The sequence below is a fragment of the Bombus pyrosoma genome, linkage group LG5 (assembly GCF_014825855.1).
Source record: "Bombus pyrosoma isolate SC7728 linkage group LG5, ASM1482585v1, whole genome shotgun sequence".
NCBI lineage: Eukaryota > Metazoa > Arthropoda > Insecta > Hymenoptera > Apidae > Bombus > Bombus pyrosoma.
This window is the reverse complement of record NC_057774.1, coordinates 4,144,084-4,165,095: the sequence shown is the minus strand read 5'-3', so window position 1 is coordinate 4,165,095 and position 21,012 is coordinate 4,144,084. Positions and strand designations below refer to the sequence as shown.

General features: G+C 46.5%; 1 protein-coding gene across 4 annotated transcripts in view; it reads left to right on the top strand.

Annotated features, from left to right (window-relative positions):
* The first annotated feature begins 466 nt into the window (after positions 1 to 466).
* Positions 467 to 21,012, top strand: part of LOC122567917 — a 65,363-nt gene continuing 44,817 nt past the window's right edge. For 2 of the 4 annotated variants that reach the window (XR_006316923.1, XM_043727074.1), the window contains exons 1-2: positions 473 to 801; positions 1,568 to 1,597. The gene's annotated coding sequence lies outside the window, so the exon portion shown is untranslated. Of the gene's footprint in view, positions 802 to 1,567; positions 1,598 to 21,012 lie in introns of all 4 variants that reach the window. The other 2 variants (XM_043727075.1, XM_043727073.1) reach the window with 2 other exon arrangements.

The window sequence follows — 21,012 nt, the reverse complement described above, 5'->3', positions numbered from 1 at the left end:
GCGCAACGTTTCGTCGTGTTTCTACGCGACGGCTGATTCAACGCTGCGTTGATGCGTCATTCGATGAATTACCCTTGGCCAATTCATAGCGAACATACCAGTTAAAAACGCATAGCTTCGCAACGTAACGCGAAAAGGCCGCTGGAATTCGTCGCCAAGCACACAATCGAAAAGCTAAATTTCTATAGGAAAAAGAATTTGAAAATACCAGACAATGGAGACGTTGTAGACGTTACTATTTAGAAATTTCGCCTTTCAAATATTTCGGACGTCTCATTACGTATTTCGCTTGCTCGGAAATGATATTCGTATTTTCAAGGATTAAAATCGACCTAATTAACATCGATTCGAACCTTCGTTTATCTGTAATCGCGTTCTTACGTTCCGGAACAGAGCGATTCGTTATAGCGGACGTTAATAATAAATCATATGCGATAGGCGGTCACGGGTTTCGTGGATCTTCCGGTTTGAGTTGGCAGGTCAGGCGGCGAGGAAGGAAACAGGAAATGTGTCGGGCTGGCGACTAAACGCGTGAGCTGCGCGCGCGATAGAAGGCGGAAGGGAGGCGAGCGATCGTTCGCTTTTCGATGTTTGTTCACGCTTGCCCGTGGTGATTTTCGGCTCGCTGTTGCAGTGCGTACGACGGACGGTTCGTTGCAAAAGCTAACCTTGGCCTCTTGCGTTTCTCGCGCGTTCAACAAGTGCTCGTAACTTTTCCGTACGATATAGCGGTCATATATCTTAGTAACGAGGAAAAGGAACGCGATATTTTAGTCTTGAAATCAAAATTGGAATATCGAGGTACGTTGCGATGTATCTTTCGCTTTGTATATTTGCGTGACATTTAACGAGAGACGAACGAAGTGTATTTGCTTTTTATTCGAATATCGAACGAGAGAATATGTTTGTCAGAATTCGTGCTGTCGCTAGACGTCGCGGATTATCGACGATCCACGAGTTTCTTAACCTCTTGCATTTCGAAGCACGCCGCGCCGCTCAGACGCAGGCAACGTCTGCTGTCTTACTTGAAGTATCGCCCGAAGGCGCGACAGATTACATACCAATACTGTACCTACTGATTTTCGTACACTTTGCGAGAAATGAGAGGTTTCTTAATGCGAAAAGCAAGTCAAACATTAAACGTGTAGCACGGAATATAAAAGAAAGTTGCTGGTTATTCCGCGGAAAGCTCTCGATGCAAAGCGGTTGTGATCGCTTAGCGACGAACATTTGTATAGATCACATAAATCGAAACCGTTGGATTAAAAGAGAAAAACACCGGACAAGTCTATAGGTATTTTTGTAAAGGTATAGGAGGGATTCGGAAATACAAATAATTTCCTTTATTTAGCACACAACAGTTGTACATATATCTTATATTCTGAAGACCTCGAAAACTTACTTGCACATACGCTTGTTGTCAACCGACTCTTCCAGACGCTTCTAACAGTTTCCAATTGTCTTTTGTCCCAACTAAGGTCTGGACGCCCTCTGACGCTTACACACACATTCACATGTACAGTGTAAATGTATCATCCTCCTAACAATTTTGTCATTTTTGTTGCAGATTCGGGACACACAGGACGAAAAACAACAAGTGAGTACTAGAACGAGTTTATGTAAAATATTACGTTTCAATCTAGTGAGGTCTATGTAGATTTTAAGGAACGTTCGCGTTACAGAAATATCGTGTAACGTTGCCGTTGCATTGTAGAATTTAAATACGCGTCGCCGAGAATTATCAGGCTCGAACAATAGCTTTCGCAACGTTTCATTAATAGATTGTTACTTGGCTTTTGCCGCCAGTCGATGACCCACGTTAAGATAACAGTAACAAACATAACGTTGTTTCGAACAATGAAACCGATCGTGGCGAAAGGCATCGCGCCGTACATCATCGACGATCCACAACGAAGCGACCAAACTGCGCATCGCAATTATTCGCAACTCCGTGATACCCTGCAACGGTGCAGAATGTTATTCTTATGGAGAAGAGGTGGTGGGGACGCTATGAGAAAGAGATTAGCTACGGATCGTAGATCGATCGATTGCTTCTTGTGGCTGCGTGGCTCACCGATCACCTGCCGAGTATTAATTACATCGAACATTGTAACCAGAAAAGCAAAAATCACGATAATAACATTGAAACACGTCGAGAGGATTTAATTAGGAAGTTTAGCCTGGGTCGCGAGAAAAAAAAAGTGGAAACGTGAGTCATCGACGGCCCACTGACTGAACTAAACACAGTAATTACGGTATAATCATCTCCCCACGTGCGCTGTTTACGCTATCGCCCTCGAAACTCAAATTCGTAGCGATGGGTTCGAGCCGCTCGCAAGTTTCGAACAATTCATTGTTCTACGTTAATTATTTGCCTAATTGTGGCGATAACGATAACGATAACGATACTTAGATATACTTCTCGATACTGATACCGGTGATGGGTCAAGATGAAGCTCAGTAAGCGTTACAAAGAAAACCGGTGGAAATACGAATTTTCGGCTGTAGCGATTCTTCGTATATAGCTGATTTTCGATGCTATTCGATAATGCGTTCGGAAATTAAGCTATTCTTGAGCCATTGCTTGCGATCGAAAAAACGTATGTTCATGGGACAACTTTGTACTTGTATAAAGAAAAGCAGGCGATCTGGCTCTCGGCAGCCAGTTGATCGTGCACCGCCGGACGGTTTTGCCGTACAAATCGGCCTTCTTTCCCAGGAAAAATGCGACTGTGTGTACAGCTTGCAATCAGAAAAGATGCATTTCGCTTCTCGTTCTGCTGTGCACCCTTTTGCACGAATTACGTTCGGCTTAATACCACGTTCCGTTGACAGTAATGTCGGTTTTTATTGTTTTCGCCGACACCGCTTCACGAAAGAATGACTCGCGTCAGGATTTCTATCCAGCTGAATGCTTAGAACGAGGTATAATCGATCGACGACGAGCTACGAGATATCGCATTGATGACCAAGCGTGGATTTTCTTGGAAATTTTATACCATTCTTATATTTATAATTACACGAATCTCTCGTCGATCTTTCGACTTTACGAGGAAAGATGTACTTTTTGACGTCATTCTTCGGTGACAAGACAGTAGTCTCGAGTGACTAATGCGAAGAATGCGGGAATAATCGGTAAAGGGCGAAGTTTGCCAGTAAACTGGAATCGTGCGAGTCTCCTTATTAATTTTAAAGGAAGAAAATAATTCACCGACCACGAAGAAGTGGCGAAACGTCGGTGATAAATCAGAACCACTCGTGGAAAGATTGTTTCTAACGAATGGGATAGAATTTCTCGGCGAGTTCGCATGCGAGGACAGAGAAAGAAGGAGAGAGCCGAAGGGTTTTCAGTAACAGAAGAAAAGTCGGTGGCATGTTCTGATTTAAGCGAGTTTCAACGAAAATAATTAATACGTTTCCATGAAGAGAAACGGTCGCGCATCCATTAACGCGATCCAGGAAGGTGTTCCGCGAACGTAGCGAGCAATCAGAGAGCCGAAACCGCTCGTTTCCCGCGCAAGATCGATCGACTGTCCCGTTTTTATGCGTTCGTCGCGTGGTAATGAGTGCTGCTCCTGTAATGGCTCGTTGCATTAACGTCGCGCCCGACTTCGTCCCGGGTACCTTCCTCGGACGACGCCTGAGTCTTCGTAGGTTTGGTCGGTAGTTTTCGGGGTGAGTTCGACGCAAGAGATTAAGAATCTCTCATGGACTGTGAACCATAGAATGTTGCGTTGGAACGGGACAACGTTGATCTTGGATGAATTATTAAATCATATCAACATAGAGCGATGTTAAGTAATTCTCGGTACCAGCGATGAAATAAAAATCGCGGAACTGAAAGAGACTGGAAGGGGAACGCTTTGAAGTACAGTCTTGATGCAAATTTCTGCAAGTCACCAGGTAAAATACGACGGTTTAGCGTGTCGTCACGCGGCAAGAAATGGCTGAATTTTTTGTAAAAGGCAGCAGAAGTGGTGGTTTGCCGCGTGCCAATTAGTATTTCCTAGTTTTCCCAGTCGGGCCACCTTCGTTGCTATGGTAACCGCGAACGATTACTTATTCCCTTTGTTGCACTTTGTAATTACGTTTAATTAGTTTTATTACTGCGCGTAAGCAATTCAAATGCTGCGTGGCTCGAAAAAGTTCCAATTAACCGGAGAATAAAGATTTCCCGCGTTTCACGCGTACACTCGCACGCTCCATCATTATTTTCACCAGATCGTTCCTTACTAATTCTTATACGTTTAATATACGTATTTCCACTGTCGATTGCCTACCTTTCTTTCCTTTTTTTTTAAATATATTCACTTCTCGAGAGGATTCGATCAGCTATGGGGTGAGTTCTTTCGCTTTCGTTCGGTTCCAGTCGTCAGATAATCACGCTCCTCAACTTCTCTGTGTAACTGGAATGAAAACGCATGCTTCTCGCATGATTCACGTCCAGTTTTGAAACGCTGGATTTCAGAGAAGTGATCTCACCCTGTTCGAGACGGTGTCACGCGACTGTACGCAGGTCGTTGATATTCTCGATGAACAGAGCTTCGTTTGTTTCGTCTCGAGTGGCTACGGCCCGTGCTAAACTTGCTGGAAAATTGCATTAGCTTTCGGTGGGAAGATAACCGTTCTGCGTTCGGCGAATCCACCTTTCGTCCACCTTTCTTGCTTCCTTCATTTATATCTGGAACTTTAGAATTAGTCGTAAACTGTAAATTTGTACACTGAGCTTTAAATTCCTTGCAAGAATTTAAATTCAAAGTGTTCCATCGTAACATCGCGAGTAACATCTTTGCTGTCATAAGATGTATTTGAGACACATCTTGCGCCATTTCGCGCGATCGGATCCTTCTTGCATTCGGCCTCTCTTCGCTACAGATTGCGTATAGGAGTTACGAAATTTCGGTGGCAAAAAGTCGCGTGATCTGAAATACGATCCATCGCTCGTGCCTTTGCGGCGCGATTTTTTCCAGAAGCATGTTTCTTGCCTTCTTGGCGAAGAAAAGTGTTAAGAATCGTCGTACAAGCTCGGTATAACTTGTCCAGGTTTTTTCTCCGCGGTTCACCGTCAAACCACAGGAATTCCTCCGTGAAATTGGAAAGAAGGTTACACGTATAGAGAGGAATAAAAAAGGCCGATGGGAATATCGTTTTAATCTGGAAAAAGAAAAAAAAACAGAAAACTAATGGAATTATTAAGCCCAGCAGTAGAATCGTAGTAGCGCTAGAATTGCAAGGAGAAGAACAAGCCTTTGTCCCCCCAAAAAATGACCCGCTAAGGATCATTGAAATTTCTGCGAAAAATTACAAATTGATCGTTTCAGCTATCCTGGTAATTTTTACGTTAACAGGCCATCTTCGATCGCGACACGCCACGAATCTCGCGTGACTGTGAGTATTTTTCGGCAAGATATTCGCAGTAACACCCGGCTGACTGTATCGGATAGAATTATTCGACTCACGCGAGATACCGGTCCTAGGTGGAAGCAACGTTAATTGCAAGTTTGGTAGAATCTCGTGGGAGCGTGGGCGTGAATTCAGGCTGATTCCATTAGCGGAATTGCGATGTTAGGGAATGCGAGTGGGTGAACCATCGTGTTTCATTTAAGACAGCTGTCATTAAGCTGTCATATCAGCGTGTTTTGTCGAATGAAAATGCGATTCTGCTCTATGGGCAGCTGTAACGAGGCTGCGTCGAATGGTACGTCTGGTTATACTCGTGTCGCGTCGTTATGTTGCTCTTGCGTTACGCTAGAATCGCGTCACGTTGGACTACCGACTTCGTGTCATATTTGTACCGTCTTCGAGGTCCGCTCCTGATGTTCTTGTACTCGTATGGCAGTTACATATCGCGTACCGGACGTTGTTCATGGCTGGTTGTACGGTTTTTTCGGGAGCAGTCTGTTCTTGTAAGTCTCTCTCGCCAAGTTCTCCTACCAGACGTTTTCACTTGGCGTCTTTTTACTCGTGCTATTTCTCGCATGCTAAATTCCCAACATTTTACAATTTCTCGATACTAGCGAAAGTACAGTTGGAGGATGCAACGTTTACGTCGATGAGAATACAAAACGAATAACTGAGAAAATAATTATTTATCACCAAGATTTCTTGCATCCCTGAGGAGGAACGGAAAGAAGATACTTAGGTTATTTTTTACCTGTGTATTACTTCAAGTATATCATTCAAATTATACAATATATCGTTGCTGGCGCGGACAATCGTCTTATTTCCACGCCTTCTTCACCGTCCTCACCCTATGGCTTTCCTCGAGCAATACGCCTCGGCATCGTAACCATCCGCTCGTGAGATATTCATACTTCTCGAAGGTAGTTTTAATAAAGCCTTCCCAAGGTCGTAGCTCGTCAGTACCAGGGGCCCCATCGAGCCACGATGTTGTCAGTGAAAATGAAGGCTCGGTTAAACCAGTGGCTAACCGGAGCCTCGGATTGTCCTTGGATAAAGTTCAGACGGTGTTCCATCCTCAAACCCTTGTCACCGTTGGCCAGTTAATAGCCGTCACGTCGGATTCATTTCGAATGAAAAGGAGAAAAATCCACGCGTGATACGAAAATTAATCGACGATCACGTACACCGTTAAAGTTACATCGTAACGAACTATTTGCTCTCGTTACGATGTTACTAGTTAATGCTCGGTAATCGGGGCAACTATTCTACAGGCGTCACGTCGAAGAAAGCCGGCTTGTCCCGCGTTGCCGAAGGATGAAAGGTACACGGTGCCATTCCAGAGGAAAGAGACTGTCAGTTGTGTTTATGCCAGTGAAATTTCACCGTAGACCGCCCCTACAGCCTTGCCACCAAAACGAATAGAAAGGGTGGCTTCCAGGTCGATGCACTCGCCGAAAGAAGCCGGTTAGAATAACTGCCGTGGTCTTAGGATGGCTAACACAGCGGCTCAAGGCATTCTACTATCTCTTTCAGTTTAAAATCCTACGAAAAATGATTATTTTCCTCCTATAGAAATCCGAAAACCGTGATTTACAACGTTGTGTTCCAAAGGGATTTCAAGGGTCAACCATTTGAAACAGCCGGTATAAAATGAGAAAGAACGATAAGTAGAATATGTCCGCCATTGGTGTTACCACTCTGTAAATATTGATTTTGGCAAGAGTGTCGGTGGAAGTTATCACCGGCGGGGAATAGAATACGAGAAATAGCTGGAACGAGATGGTGAAGAACGGCCTCTCTCGCGAGATATATTATGGCCTGTGTGGATGCGGGGAATGGGCGAGTATTTCGTTAGATTTAGGGCCAACGCCCAGAGCCTGATCCTGGTCCTGTTGCTCCTTTTTTACACACGTGGACACGGGACGGAATCCGGCGAGAGGGCAGCTGAGTAGGTTCGCAGGTTTAGGCCCGGACGATGCCATAGGCGTGACCAAGAAGTTCAAGGCGACCACTTGAAGCAACGATCTCGATTCGTTTCGATCGAGATTTGCCTCGTAATCGTGAAAAATGGAATTACGCGATTACGACGCTGTCTAGTTGGGGATGGTCCGAAGAAATTATCACGCAACCGTCTTTGGAACAGACCTGTTATAGGTATTTCCGTTCTCAACGTCGTCAGGTGTCCAAGAATACACCGTGCCACCGTTTCCGAGCAAACAAACAGGAAACAGAAGGATCCGAACGGCAGCAATCAGCATAGCTAGTGTACCGAGCGTACTTTGCAGAGTTCCCACGTTGTACGAGTCGATCTGCATACAAAATTCCATCGAAAGTGTATGCCGAGGGTTACTCGCTTCTCTAGACCCCATCGACGCGATTCCTGACCCTCGTCGGCCAGGTCGGTGCGGATCACGCAAGAGCCATTGCGGCATTTCTGCCTGCTGCACGCTGCATCTCGTGTATCCCGTCTAATAATCGTGAACAGGATAGAAATTTTCCTCGAACTCGATTGAATTCCTTAGCGGGAAGGGGACGCGCATCCCCGTGAATTGTAATTCAATCATGGAAAATACTTTTCTAAATCTTAAAATCATTCGCTACGAAATTATAGACGCTACGGGTCGTCCTATCCGCCGATGGGAGTATCGCTGCAATGTCCGCGAGAAACGCCTTTGCCTTTGCATGTTGCTCATCGAGCGAAACGTCCATTTCCACGAGTGCCGGCAACACGATCCTCCAACGAGGGCCTCTCACCAGATGGTAGGTGTCTATACCTACGAATCAAAGTCCGGTCGTGTCGGTTCCACCCCTGTTCCGTCAAATTGCCCGGGCTTCTCACGAATCGAAGGGCCTTACGCCAATGGCAGACGCGAAGGGAAGAGGCGCACGGAGCACGAAAAAGAGTTTGCCATCGGGCGAACACTTTCCAGCGCTCCGCGCGCGGAGTTCCACGACCGCGTTTCGGGACAACAGCACGCCGGTACCCAAGCAACGTGGGGGCCCCCCGTCCTTGGTCCGTGTCAGTGGCATAGACCATACAGGGCCCGTTCAAGGTCGAACCGAGGGAAGCCGAGCTCTCGCGAAGACGACCGACAGGCCCGAACCGAGTACGGCCGACCGCGCTCGAGTCCCTCTTCGACTGGCTGAACGTTGATGGAGTGGGGGACGCCAGGGGCCTGGTGATGGGGAGCGGCGGACCGATCGAGGGCCCGAGCCAAGTGTCATCCTATACCCGTGTGCCTGCCACGTCGTTTCGCAGCGTCTTAACGCACATTAATACACGTTCTGTGTGTACACTAGGACGACACCCGCCTTCACCCGCGGTTTTCGTTTCTTCTCATTTTTTCCCTTCGCTGGCCACCCTTTTTTTTAGGTTCCGCCCTCTTCTACTCATCCTTCTGGCTCTTCTTGGTCGTTGCTCTGCCGCTGCTTCTTCTGTCTCTTCTTCTTACCTTTCAGCTCGTCCTCTTCGTTCGCTGCCCGGTCGTCCGTTCGGATGTTCGTTTTTCGACCTTACGGCGAGGTTTTGTTGTCTTTCCAGCCGGTCCTCGCTGGGATATTCCAGCGTTACCGAGAACCGAGCTTTCCAACAGCGACTCTTGACGGACGAATTAAATGGATCCCTGCCGTACGAAATCTCAGGGACGTGATCGATCGGTACACGTTTCTCTCCGTCGCGGCACAAGGTCGATGACTTGGACAGACTCTCGAACGCGACTCGCTGATGCTGCAAGATTCGAGTTGACAATTTTCTGGCTAATTGGGTGGCTTCGTCCCTAGACAGTCTTCCATTCTTTCGCTGAAATTCCACTCGATCCTCGCTCGTAATGTTCGAATTTTATCTTCAACGATTGCCCCTTCGTATCTAATCCCACTCGCTCATCGCGCGCGTTGAGACGATCGAAGCGACGCCCATTCTACCGATGAAAACTTTCATAGATTTTACCTCCGTTTGATTCTGTTAGGCGAAGCGCGATCAATGGTTGTGTCCGTGGAAAAGTCCTCGAAGAGATTTACAGTTAAACCCAGAAGCGTGGTAGTTGGATTCGGGTAGTTGAATCGGATCTTTTGGTAATTCCTGGATTTATGGAGGCAAGTTCCTCGGAACCTGCAATTTCTGGGCTCGTTCTGTTGAACGTAACCGGCGTTCGCGATACGACCTTCCTTGGCCAAGGATTACGGCAGAACGGTCGACCGATTTTAGCAATCTCCCTCTCTAGTACCGGTGTGCTCGTGGTCATCTGATGTAACAGGTTTCGCCTGGCCGTGGCAACGAGCCACGAAGAGGCTGACATGGGATTTCAAGGTTATTTAAGAAAAGGAGAATCGATAGGAGCCAAGTCGTGGTATGCGGTGCCGATTGATACTTTTCATGGATGGGATGGCATGCGATTTGGGAAATCCATATCCAGCGTTCTTTCCGTTCGTTTCTTGTCTCGGAAAAGCGAAAAAATATCGACAACCTTACTTTTCTTTTCACGCTTTCCTACGACGATAACAATATTTGTTTTACATTTTTTACAACGCTACGATCAAACTTCTATTTTTCTTTTTTTTTTTTCGTTCTCGCGATACTTATTTTTCCCACGCGCAAAACATATCCCAAAGCAAATGAGAAACTTTCACACAGCGACCCCCGTAAATCGAACCCCGTAAATCGACCCCTCGGAATAGTCAGCGAGTCGGTGAAACGGCGTTCAAGTTACCAAACGACGCTCCCATACGAGCGCCGTGTGTCCGCGTTGCAACTCGACGCCGTAAAAGGTCCTCAACACTTGATATTCAGTGGTTGCGCTTGAGTTCCGTTAAATCGGTCCCCATTGATCGTGGACATAGAGAGGGTCCGTCGCGCGATCGATGATTTTCACGCGACGCGTTCTTCCGGTTCGCGTGGTCTCTCGCCCTCGATCAATCGGCCGATAAGCATCGATAAATCGCGTCATTAATGCAAAGTGAATCGCAAGCCGGAACACGCGACTCGTCGCACGATGACAGACCTGCCGATGAGCCTCGCTGTCACGTCGTCCGAGATAACGGGCCAGCTGGCCAAATAGGTTCGTCCCATGTCTCCGTCCGGTGCTGCAAGATCGATAACACAGTTCGTTCGAGCTCTAACGCCGATTCATATTCCATTCTGATCGCTCTGTATGGAAATGTTTGTTCCGGTAACGAGGCGCGTCGTTAGGACCTTGCCATGGACATTCGAACGGGACTTTCAGCTTTTACGAGGCCTTAGCCACATGTAAAGTAAGAAATTCAAAGTAAATTTGGTCAAAGATACGCGGTTTATCACGGATCTGATTACAGTTTCAGGTAAAGATAAAACGTTACCACTGCCTGCCAGTGAGTAGATGGTGGATTTTTATGGAGACTCGCATTTTTCTGGACAAAAGCGAAAAGGTTGAATTTGTACGAAGATGTGTTACAGCCAGTTTTTCGATAAATATCATATATTTTCGTACGTTACTCGGGCAAACTGGCAAAATCAGCAGATCGTCTGGAGCACCGTTAACATTCCGACGATATGAAATAAATAAAAGCGAAATAAAAGAACGTCGTAAAGGTAGCCGAAAAGTAACTGCCACCGGCCGACCTTTTTTTTCATCGCGTAAACGTCGATACCACGTTGAACCCTCGTGAGTTTTCGACGTTCAGTATCGATAAAGCTGGCCTTGTGATCGCGGGAGTGGATCCCCATCGCCGGTTACCTGGCTTTTTTTCCGGCCGACAACCGTAAAAAGGCAATTATGGTAATCGGAAGATGAATCGTGCCGAACCAGCAAGAAGATCGTTCTTTCGGTGACCGTTTTAATTTCGTCCTCTGGCCACGCCAGATAACGTTGCTTCGATAATTGGTTCGCGGTTCCAACGATGATAAAACTTGGTATTTGAGCGGAAATGCAAAAGCAAGAATCTTTTAAATTACAAAAAGTAGAACATTTGAAATGGAAGAAATTTATGGATGAAAACGAAGAAGATTGATGAACGGAAACAGTCGATCAACAGTCTCTTTGGAAAGTGTTCTCTCCTCTGCTCGAAATTTAATATTCGACTCTCGCAAACATACGAATATTCGTTTTGACACGATGCCAGCGAGCCTCCTCCGACACCTGTCTGCCATTAATATTGATTAGAATTAGCGAATTAATAAGTACTCGCAAGTGGGTTTCGTGTGAACGTGACCTCGAACCGTACGCGGTTCGATCAGATACAGTTAACCAGAGCGCCTCGTGATTGTCACGTGCCTTTCAACGTTGGTAGCCTTCGATTTCTCTCATTCTCGTTTCAAAACCTTTTCATAGAATACAAGACATAAAAAGTACTATTATGGACGTGTCTATAACAATTGATAGATCAAAAGTTCCGAAGCCGCCATTTCGAACGTTAAATTAATCAAGTTTCTACCCGTAGACGAGTGTAAAATTGTTCATAAATACATGTTCCTTGTTCTTCCGCTTGCAACTTGATAAAAATGTCGGAAGTGAACGCGGTGGACATTGGCCAATAGACCGATCCGCTTGGACGACGTGCCTTTTCCACTTCCCGTTGCTCGGTTCCCTGGAGGTCAGGCACAAAGATCAGCAACGCCAACGAGCCGAGAAACCGAGAGAAATCGCGTTGATTGGATCGAACCGTGGCGTTCGGTCGCGATAAGAAGCAAAGAAATGACTCTCCTTTCATCTGTTAATTAAGGTAGAAGTTAGCGAGAGAGGGGAAGCGCGGCAGGCGCACGTCGCAGGGATTTCCTGATATTTCCCGCGCTCGATGAATTCATTGCCGGTCCTGGCGGGCCCACGGCAGGCCTTTTTGCGATTGTAATTCGCTTCCTCAGCGGCGCGCTAGAAAAACCACGACGGCAAGCCTGCAATTAAAATCGTCAAGCGGCCGGGACCGGGTCGATGCACCCTTCGCGTCCGGGGGACCATGCGCTCTTTCCTGCGCGCCCGCTGAAAAATCGCAAAAACCGTGGAAAGCATCTTCTTGCCTCTCTTGTTGTGTCTTTGGTTTAATTTGCGAGCGTCGTTGCTTCCGCGAGCTCTGCTCTCTCCCTCTCTCTCTCTCTCTCTCTCTATCTATCTATCTCTCTCTCTCTCCCTCCGAGTTCTTTTGAAAGCGCCGAGCGAATCGTTCAAAAGGTGGTTGGTTGGTTTTAGTGCTTCATTAAGAGAAGCTTTCGCGTACATGTGAAAATCGGATGCGCCGTTTTTTCTCTGGGTCTTTCAGATCTCTTTCGATACCAAGCGCAGAAAATTCTGCTCGTTAATTACATGATCTAAACGAACGTTATTTAGTATCGTTTATTATCTGCTTTGTCAACTTCTACAAACGCGTCTCGATAAATATACGCGCGTATTATTTTCATTCAGAAGCAAATGGAATGGAAGGAAAAAAAGACTCGCCTTTGGTTCCCTCGAACGATCGCGTGAATTAATTATGAGGAGTGGGCGTAGCCGTTCACTTTCCACTTTCTCACGAGCGACTTATCAAAGGGAAAAACGTGTCGCTCGCTTCCCCTATTTTCCTTTATTCGTCTTTCCACCCTTTCGGTTCTGGGATCGTCGATCGGGAACGTTATTTCGCTGGCAAATTGCAAAGTCTCGGTAAAGCCTGGTCGAGCGAAGACGAGTTAAATATCGAGTGAAATAGGTAGGAATCGCCGACGGTACCAGTTAAAATCACAGGATCAGCGTAAACTGCGCCACGGAGGAACTTGTCTTCATAAATATAACCCGTTATAAATCGTCGTAGTTTAACGAACGCGGTGGAAAAACTGCGAGATAATTGCATCGCTCGTGCCGGTCAATTATAAAGCTGAAAAATCGCCGGGTTAATCGTCGATATCTTGGAATCGGACGCTTCGCTGCGACTCGCAGCCACGGTGAATTATTGAAATCGTATATCGCCCTTGAAGATGGTTCGCGGACCTCGAAGATTCTGGTAGTTCCTCGCGATTAAACCGATCTGGTTTTATTCGATCAGCTCCAAAGGTCTGGTATCTTTGATAATCTTCGCGATTACGCTTTCTGCTTAATGTCTAAAAATATATTTTACCTCGGAGACGATTAAAAGAAAAAGCAGCGAGATTTATCGCTGCTGAAACTTCGAATAAAATTATCGTGTCTCATACAGCAACGATAACCATGCGTACAATTTAGATCTGGAAAACTCAATTATCAATTCAAACAGAGCCATCGCTACATTGGCGATCATCGCTCTATCGAAAACTAGAGCGTATCATTTACACTCGTTAAATGCATAAACATTTACCGCAATCTACTTACGTCTCTACGCTTCCTTCTGCTACGTTTACACCTAATTCGCCATGCTAATCTACCTGGTTCATTTCCAGTTCCTTCTCCGATATACTTTTTCCATGTTCGATGGAAAATAGCGGCGAAGATGCTGCGATCGGTACAGTTAGACGATATTTTTACTCGTGTTCGTAGTCTTCTTTCCTTTAACGGTGATGCATTCGTTACGGTACCACCGTGTTCTCTGCATTCTTATATGACTGCTAAGTATACGGTTCATGTGTAACGTTCAGACGGTTCGTCGACGCCCTTGAACAATAAACCGCACACTTTTCCTCTCCGTCGTTCCGTTCCATTCCCATCTTTTTTCGACTTTTACGGCGTTCTCGTTCGTTCGCCATTTACATTCGTTGGAACGTATTTCGCGAGTGTTGCCATAAAAGAAATCGCGCACCTGCTACGCCAGGAAATATTTTCCCGGCTGTGCGGCACAGGATGCGTGAAATTAGCTTGGGGATGAATCGACGAGGGATCGCAACGAAAAAATTTATGCGACAACGCGCGTTGAGTGACTTCTTAATGGTTTATAGCGTCGACCCGCTGCTCTGGATAATTACACGCTCTTTTCTGATCTGCTGATTACCCTTTGTGTCGCTTTCCTTCGCTCGTGGTACACGAACACCAAGCGTAATTATCAACGAATCAAATGCGGAGCATCTTAAAAAAATACAACCACATTTTTTTCCATTTTAAAGCAACGATATTTAGAAAAATTAGATCATTTTCAATCATCTCGACGAGAAGATTCGTTCGCGGTAATCGTAGAAGAGACACAGAAATTTCGATAGGTTTGCTTTCGGTAGCTGTAGCGTTAAACTGGCGAGTTATACCTCGAGGTCTTCGAATTTCGCAACGCGATCGATTCTCGAAGGGAAGAAAGCTTCGTTCGGACAGCCAGTGGTTACCGGTTATATTGCACTGTAAATTGTCAAAGAGTTGGCAAAGTGGACGTCTCTCCCTTGGAGAGAAAGGCGCGCGCACTCTGCTCGTGGTAATTTGTTTCCCGACGCGAATTTCTAATACAGGATAACTCTCGGGGTGAACGGCGAGTCTGTCTCTGGCGAGAACGCTCGTCTGTTACGCGTGTGTTTATGTAAATTACGATCTAACTGTTAAAGAAGGATTACCGGCTATACTCGCTGCCAGTCGATTGTAAATTACCCGGTGTAATAAGTTCTCTAGGTAGCGGAGTCGATCTCCAACAACGACGATCGTTTCGAAGACGATCGATAATCGACGATTCTTCACCATTGCTCCATATCCTGGCTCGCGTCGTATCTCTTTTTTGGACAACTCGAGAATTTTACATTTGGACATCTTCGTCGGAAAGGTTGATGTAAGAGAAAAGTTGCGGTGAATTTTAGCAAACGATCGCCGTTGAACTTATTTGTCGGTTTTCTTTACATTGAAGGAATAAAATAATCGTAACGATATCATTCTTTTCTAAGCGCTTAAAGCGTCACGTTTCTAGAATACAAGACGCTTCGTCTCTACATATCAGCAATTCCCAAACGTTCAGAACAAACTTTTGGACTAACGATCAATTTTCCACGACAAAGAACGTTGGTATAGCGCGTCGCTTGCAAATGAACGCCGGTTTCCGGTTATCCTAGACGAGGCCGGAGCTTGTTGTTTATTCGTGTCAGTGAACTCTCCTGGATCAGGTCCATGGCTCTTTGTTTCAGCCCCCGAAGGGTTCGCTCGCTGCTCAATAGCCGCGTTCGATGTTGCACAACGAGACTGTAGCCGCATTGCAGGCAACAACAACAACAGCAACGACGAGGATAACGGGTCGTAACTAAATCCACCGTCGCGACGATGCTTCGACCTTGAAGTGTGCGCGTGCGTTCCCCTGACACACGCTCCGGGCACTCGAAATTTTCCCCTAAGCGTATCCACGATCATGGATAATCGATAACATCCGATATTCTACGGAATCAGTTCTACGAAAAAGCGTTACAGAGTTGGAAACTTTGCTCTGAAGGGTCACGGAGATGGAACCAAATTGAATTCGTTTCGAGGAGGAAAGCAAACTTTCCGAGTACCGTGGAAGAAATACGAAGAGCGACAGACGATAATCTGGCGAGATACACGCGTCGAATTCAAGAGTCGGAATATATTTTCCACGCTTTTCCTAACACGCAAGAACGAATTTTTAGTAATTTATCTAAAATATTCAACGCCATAAGGGAAGCTCGCGCGAATTCAACACCGTGGAAGATTTATTAGAACAAAACGCTGTTGCTGGCAGCCGAACATCATTCCCATTGCGTGGTGTTTGTCCCATCAGCAACCCAGCCCATGAAAGGCAGCTCGAAATCGAGGTTCGCGACGGGCGGGGTGTAACGACGCGAAAGAAATATCAGCCACTTGTCAGCATCCAGTTCCGAGCGGCGATTCCACGTCCGACAAATGTTGGAGAATTCACGGTGCACGCTCGAAGAGGGATTAAGGTTGCTTCTGCATCCTCCTCCCGTTCTTCGAACGGCCAACACGCAGCAGAGGAAGCGAGGATACAGAAACGGGCCGTAACTAAATCCGCGAGCAGTTTCAGAGAGCCCGTGGAGAGGAGACCTTGACACTGCTCGTGTCCGACACACGTTCGTCGGCGAACTTACCCACGTGCAGAGCCGTGGATAATCGATTCGATCGTAAAATACGCTCCTTAGGCTGCCTGGCTGGCTCGTCCGCCTGGCTGACTCTCGTCTTCGTCTTCTACCACTCTCGATCTCCTCGCCTCTTCCTCTACGTTCTACGCGCTGATAGCGAGGCGTTTTTACCGTGTCGCTGATGAATTTGGCGAGGATTGTCGAGGTCTTCGTCCTTCTTCCGTCGCTTCAGTCGCTAATGTTCGATGTGACGTTGCAGAGTACGAAGTCGCGCGAGAGTTTGCACGGCTGTGACTCGACGATGGAGAGAGTAATTTTCCATTTGCTTTCCGTATCGACGCGGGCTACCGCCATTCCGTTTCTGCTCGAGCATCGTGTAAGTAGATCCAGCACGAAAGAAGACCTCGCAGTTCGCTGATATGATACATGCCGACGCGTTACTAGGAGCCCATAGATAACGGAGAATTAAAGTGGAAAGACTGGTGCCGCGAGATAACCGGTAGTCCGCCTCCTGAGACCAGCCCCGGCGTAAGGACCAGGAACAGTAGCTAATCAGTGGTATCTGATAAAGATTACAGCGAGGAAACGAGATTAGAATCAGTTCACGAGTCGGTTACCCACCGGGATGCTCGTTGCCACAGCATGGAAAGCGTTGCTTTTACTTAATTTTACGCACGGTAATCCGAGCTGACGTCTAATTGTAAATCCTCTGGTTTCTCTCTTCTAAACACGATCGATCACTCGTTCGGAACCCAACGGACCCGAGGGCCATCATCAATCTAGTTGGAGGGACGTTGCGCAAGAGGCAATCCTCTTTTAGCCTTTTGGTTTCCGTGCGTTTCGCGATTTAGTTTCGACAGGCAGAAGCACGCGTGAAACGTTAATTCGATCCGGCGGTGTATCGCGCGCGAACGCCTGTCCAGCGATTGAAAACGATTATCGCACCGGCAAAATTAATAGCCTCTAATCGAAGGTAATAACGCGGTCGGTCGATTGCGTTCGTGCCGCGTGCACGCGGTCAATCGTGAAAAATTCGCCTAGCTGCGTCCGATTATTTATCTCGTTGGAAAAGATGGCTACCGGTGGCTTGACGGTTACCGGCGTACGAGTTTCCTGGCTACGAACAGCGCGATTTTCGACCGAACGGCACGCGGGAACATCCGTTTCTTAACGTCGAGTTTCTGAAGCGTGAAGGTGACTGATGAAGCGTGAATGGAGAAAGCAGGAAGTTGAAAGTTAGGTTTGTTAGGTTGCGCTGGAAGACGCGATGTCGAAATTGTACGTCCTTACGTTTGATGGATGTTGGTCGTTTGGCTCGGTAGACTCGTTCGAGTTACGCGTGTAATTCGTTTTTAACAAACGCGTTAGAAAACAAATGCTCGCTGTCCAGAGATAGGTTGCTCACCATCAGGCGCGAATACCCATGATATTTTTCGAATCTGCTAATCTCTTTGGTTCATCGATCCGGCCATCTCCAGCGTCCCTTTGCCTATGGTCGGATTCTGATCGGCCTGTGCCTCGTCTTTTCTCGTTGTTGCTCGTTCAGCAGAGGGCAGAGGTGGCTCGAGTGCACGGAATCGCGGCTATGCGCCAGCGGAAGATCGCCGGCAGACGCTGCATCCCTCTCTCCTTCTCACTCTTGGACACGGGAGGAAGCAGTGGGCGCCTCCGCGTCGTAGTTATATTTAGATTCGCGCTGACCGGCTTCGTGCTTCTTGTTTTACATTTAGTCGGGCATCACACCCGTTGCCACCCTCCCCGGCTCACCTCGCGCGATTCCACAGCGGGAGAGATCCTGCGGGAGATCGAGGCCCGTTTAGAGCACCGAACATCTCGTCCCGATACGATCCTCCGACGTCGTAAACGCGAGGACGCGGCTGTTCTCGTCCTTTATTTCACAGAGCTTTTCAAAGTACTCGGTCGAGATTCAGTTGCTTCGTCGATACAATGTTTTTCTCTGTGCGGTGATTCTCTTTCGATCTGTTAGACGGTATTTCGTTAAAATTCTATCGATTGAGACTGGGAGTTGCGATGTCGAGAGCGATAACGAGTTCAAAAGATTTGTCTACGGTTATCAAACCAGGGAATAATATCATGTACTGTACGTATAGGGAGAATGCAGGTGCTGTTTTTCTACGTAAAGAAGAGACAAAGCTAGAGACACGATCGGATACGGAAGACCGAAACGCAAAGCGGTCTCGCTAAAGCGTTTTATTCGTCGGTGGACAAGAACGAAACAGTCACGCACCTCTCGAGGGCCGCGCAGTTCGGCTCTTAATTGGCTGATCAAGGCATCAAGGAAGTTGGTCGTTTTTTGTCGGGCTCCCTCGTGAATTCTCCGCGATCGGCCGATCTTATTCAATTGGACCTTCTTAATGGAGACGGGAATCGACCGATCGGAGATAAGTAGCTGAAACATACGCGACGCGGTCTCTTCTCGCAATTTCGTCGGCATCCTCGACGAATTTTCGACGAATTTTCGACCATTTCCGTTGCCTTAAGAATCTCCGATACTATCGATATCCACTGTCGGCCAATTACTACCGTTGCAATTAATACCGTTACATCGTCATTCTCGATATTCCATTACCTGTATCTTCGAACAATGTTTTATAATACTGTGGTCAATATTTTTACAAGTCTCGAGTATTCTCGCTTCTCAACTAGATCTTCGAAATATTCAAAGATAAATGTAGGAAAATTAATCGACGTTAAAAGCGCTGATGATTGTTTGGAATCCACTCGTCCGTGTGTATTTCTCAAGTATCAAAATGGCAAGCAAGCACCGGAACGTGTTCACCGGGACAGTTTCCCTGATCGCGACCGGCGGAACGAATTCTAAATGTCACGATAGCATCGCTGGAATCGCTTGGATCTCCATCAGCCAGGAAGTACTGTTAATTTCTTACTAATGGGACGGCACAATGACGATCGTACTTTGCATGCAGCGTCCCGGTAACAATGTCGAGCGAAACCAAGTCGACCGTCGTACTCTTCCTTCTTTTCTGCTCGTGGGAAACCCGTCGAAGAATCCACCTCCGCGAATCGGATGTAGTCGAACCGGCGATGATATCGGCTTCGGGCGAGACGTTCGGTCGCCCGAACGACCGCAATCTACCGTCCTATCCTCGTTGCTCTACTCCTTTCTTAGATGACGTGGCTCGAAGAAACTTCGAAACACGTACCAAATTCGTTTAACGTTAGACCTACCGATCGTCAGAGCGTAAAAGCGTCGAAGAAATCCAAGCGATGGATACCTGAAAAGATATAAAATATTTTATCCAAAAAGTTTACAAAAAATCTGTTAGGAAGATGATACATTTACGCTGTACATGTGAATGTGTGTGTAAGCGTCAGAGGGTGTCCAGACCTTAGTTGGGACAAAAGACAATTGGAAACTGTTAGAAGCGTCTGGAAGAGTCGGTTGACAACAAGCGTATGTGCAAGTAGGTTTTCGAGGTCTTCGGAGTATAAGATATATGTATAACTGTTGTGTGCTAAATAAAGGAAATTATTTGTATTTCCGAATTCCTCCTATATCTTTACAAAATCGCTCGAATCCCCAAAAATCTAATAAGAAATAAAATATTGATATGAATTATGAATTTGCTATAAATTTTGCCTGAAATTTCCCGAATATTCCGTTCGAGTAAATAGCTGAAAACTCTTCACCGATGTGGCACACCTGTATCGCGGCAATCTGCACCCGTATAGTAGCAATTTACGAAGCGGAAAAAACTTGCCGCATGTGCCGCGCCAAAGTTGGGGATTCGAGCGTTACGTGGGAAGAAAAAAGCGCGGAAAAAGCTATAAAACCGGAGACGAAGTTAACAGCCTTGAAATCAAAGTTGAAACTGCCATATTATTCAGCTCGAATGCTTGGAAATTACGTAGAATTTCCGACTTTTCTCGAATATGGTTCCAGAAGGGCTGCTGTCGGAGTTGCTTGGTTTCAATTAACGCTGGTTACGCCACAAGGCTAACAGAATCGCAGAATGAAATGGAAGAACCGCAACGCAACGCAACACGACAGTGCACTTGGGCCGGTGTTCACGGTGCTTATTCCGCGCAGGAAAGAAGTCGATGAGTGTCCGCAATTAAGAGGCGGGACGGTACAAGAAAACATCTGCAATGTAGATGCAATCCACTTAGTTGCAGATCCCCTTCATACAGGGTTCTTAATATAGACGCGATCGCCGGTAAAAGGAAGCAGAAACGAGTTGTCCGGTAGCGGGAAACCGCGATTCCTTTTTCGTGCTCTACGTATCGAGACGCGCCTCGAACTCGTGTCGGGGAGATTGATCGACTCGCGGTCGTCGAATTCTTCGCATTTCCACCATCTCGCTTCCATCTGCTCAAAGTTACGATTAGAATATATAATTACTACGACGATTGGAAAAACTCGCGTCGATATTTGAACGTCGTTGAATTATCGCGCGACAATCTCCCTTTCAATCTGCAAACTCTGTAAATGGAAGACGGATGAAAATCCTACAAGATTGCTGGCTAATCGAAATCGCGTGTGTCGCGTAACTCCGTCTGTTGGAGCAAAAAGAAAGCGATTAAACTGCATTTAAATTGCGAATCATCATCGAACAGTGTTCGCTTGAAAGTCACGTTTTCTGTTATTCTCTAATGACCCTCGAAGAAAAAGGACGTATACCACGATCACAGGGTAGAATCGCGAT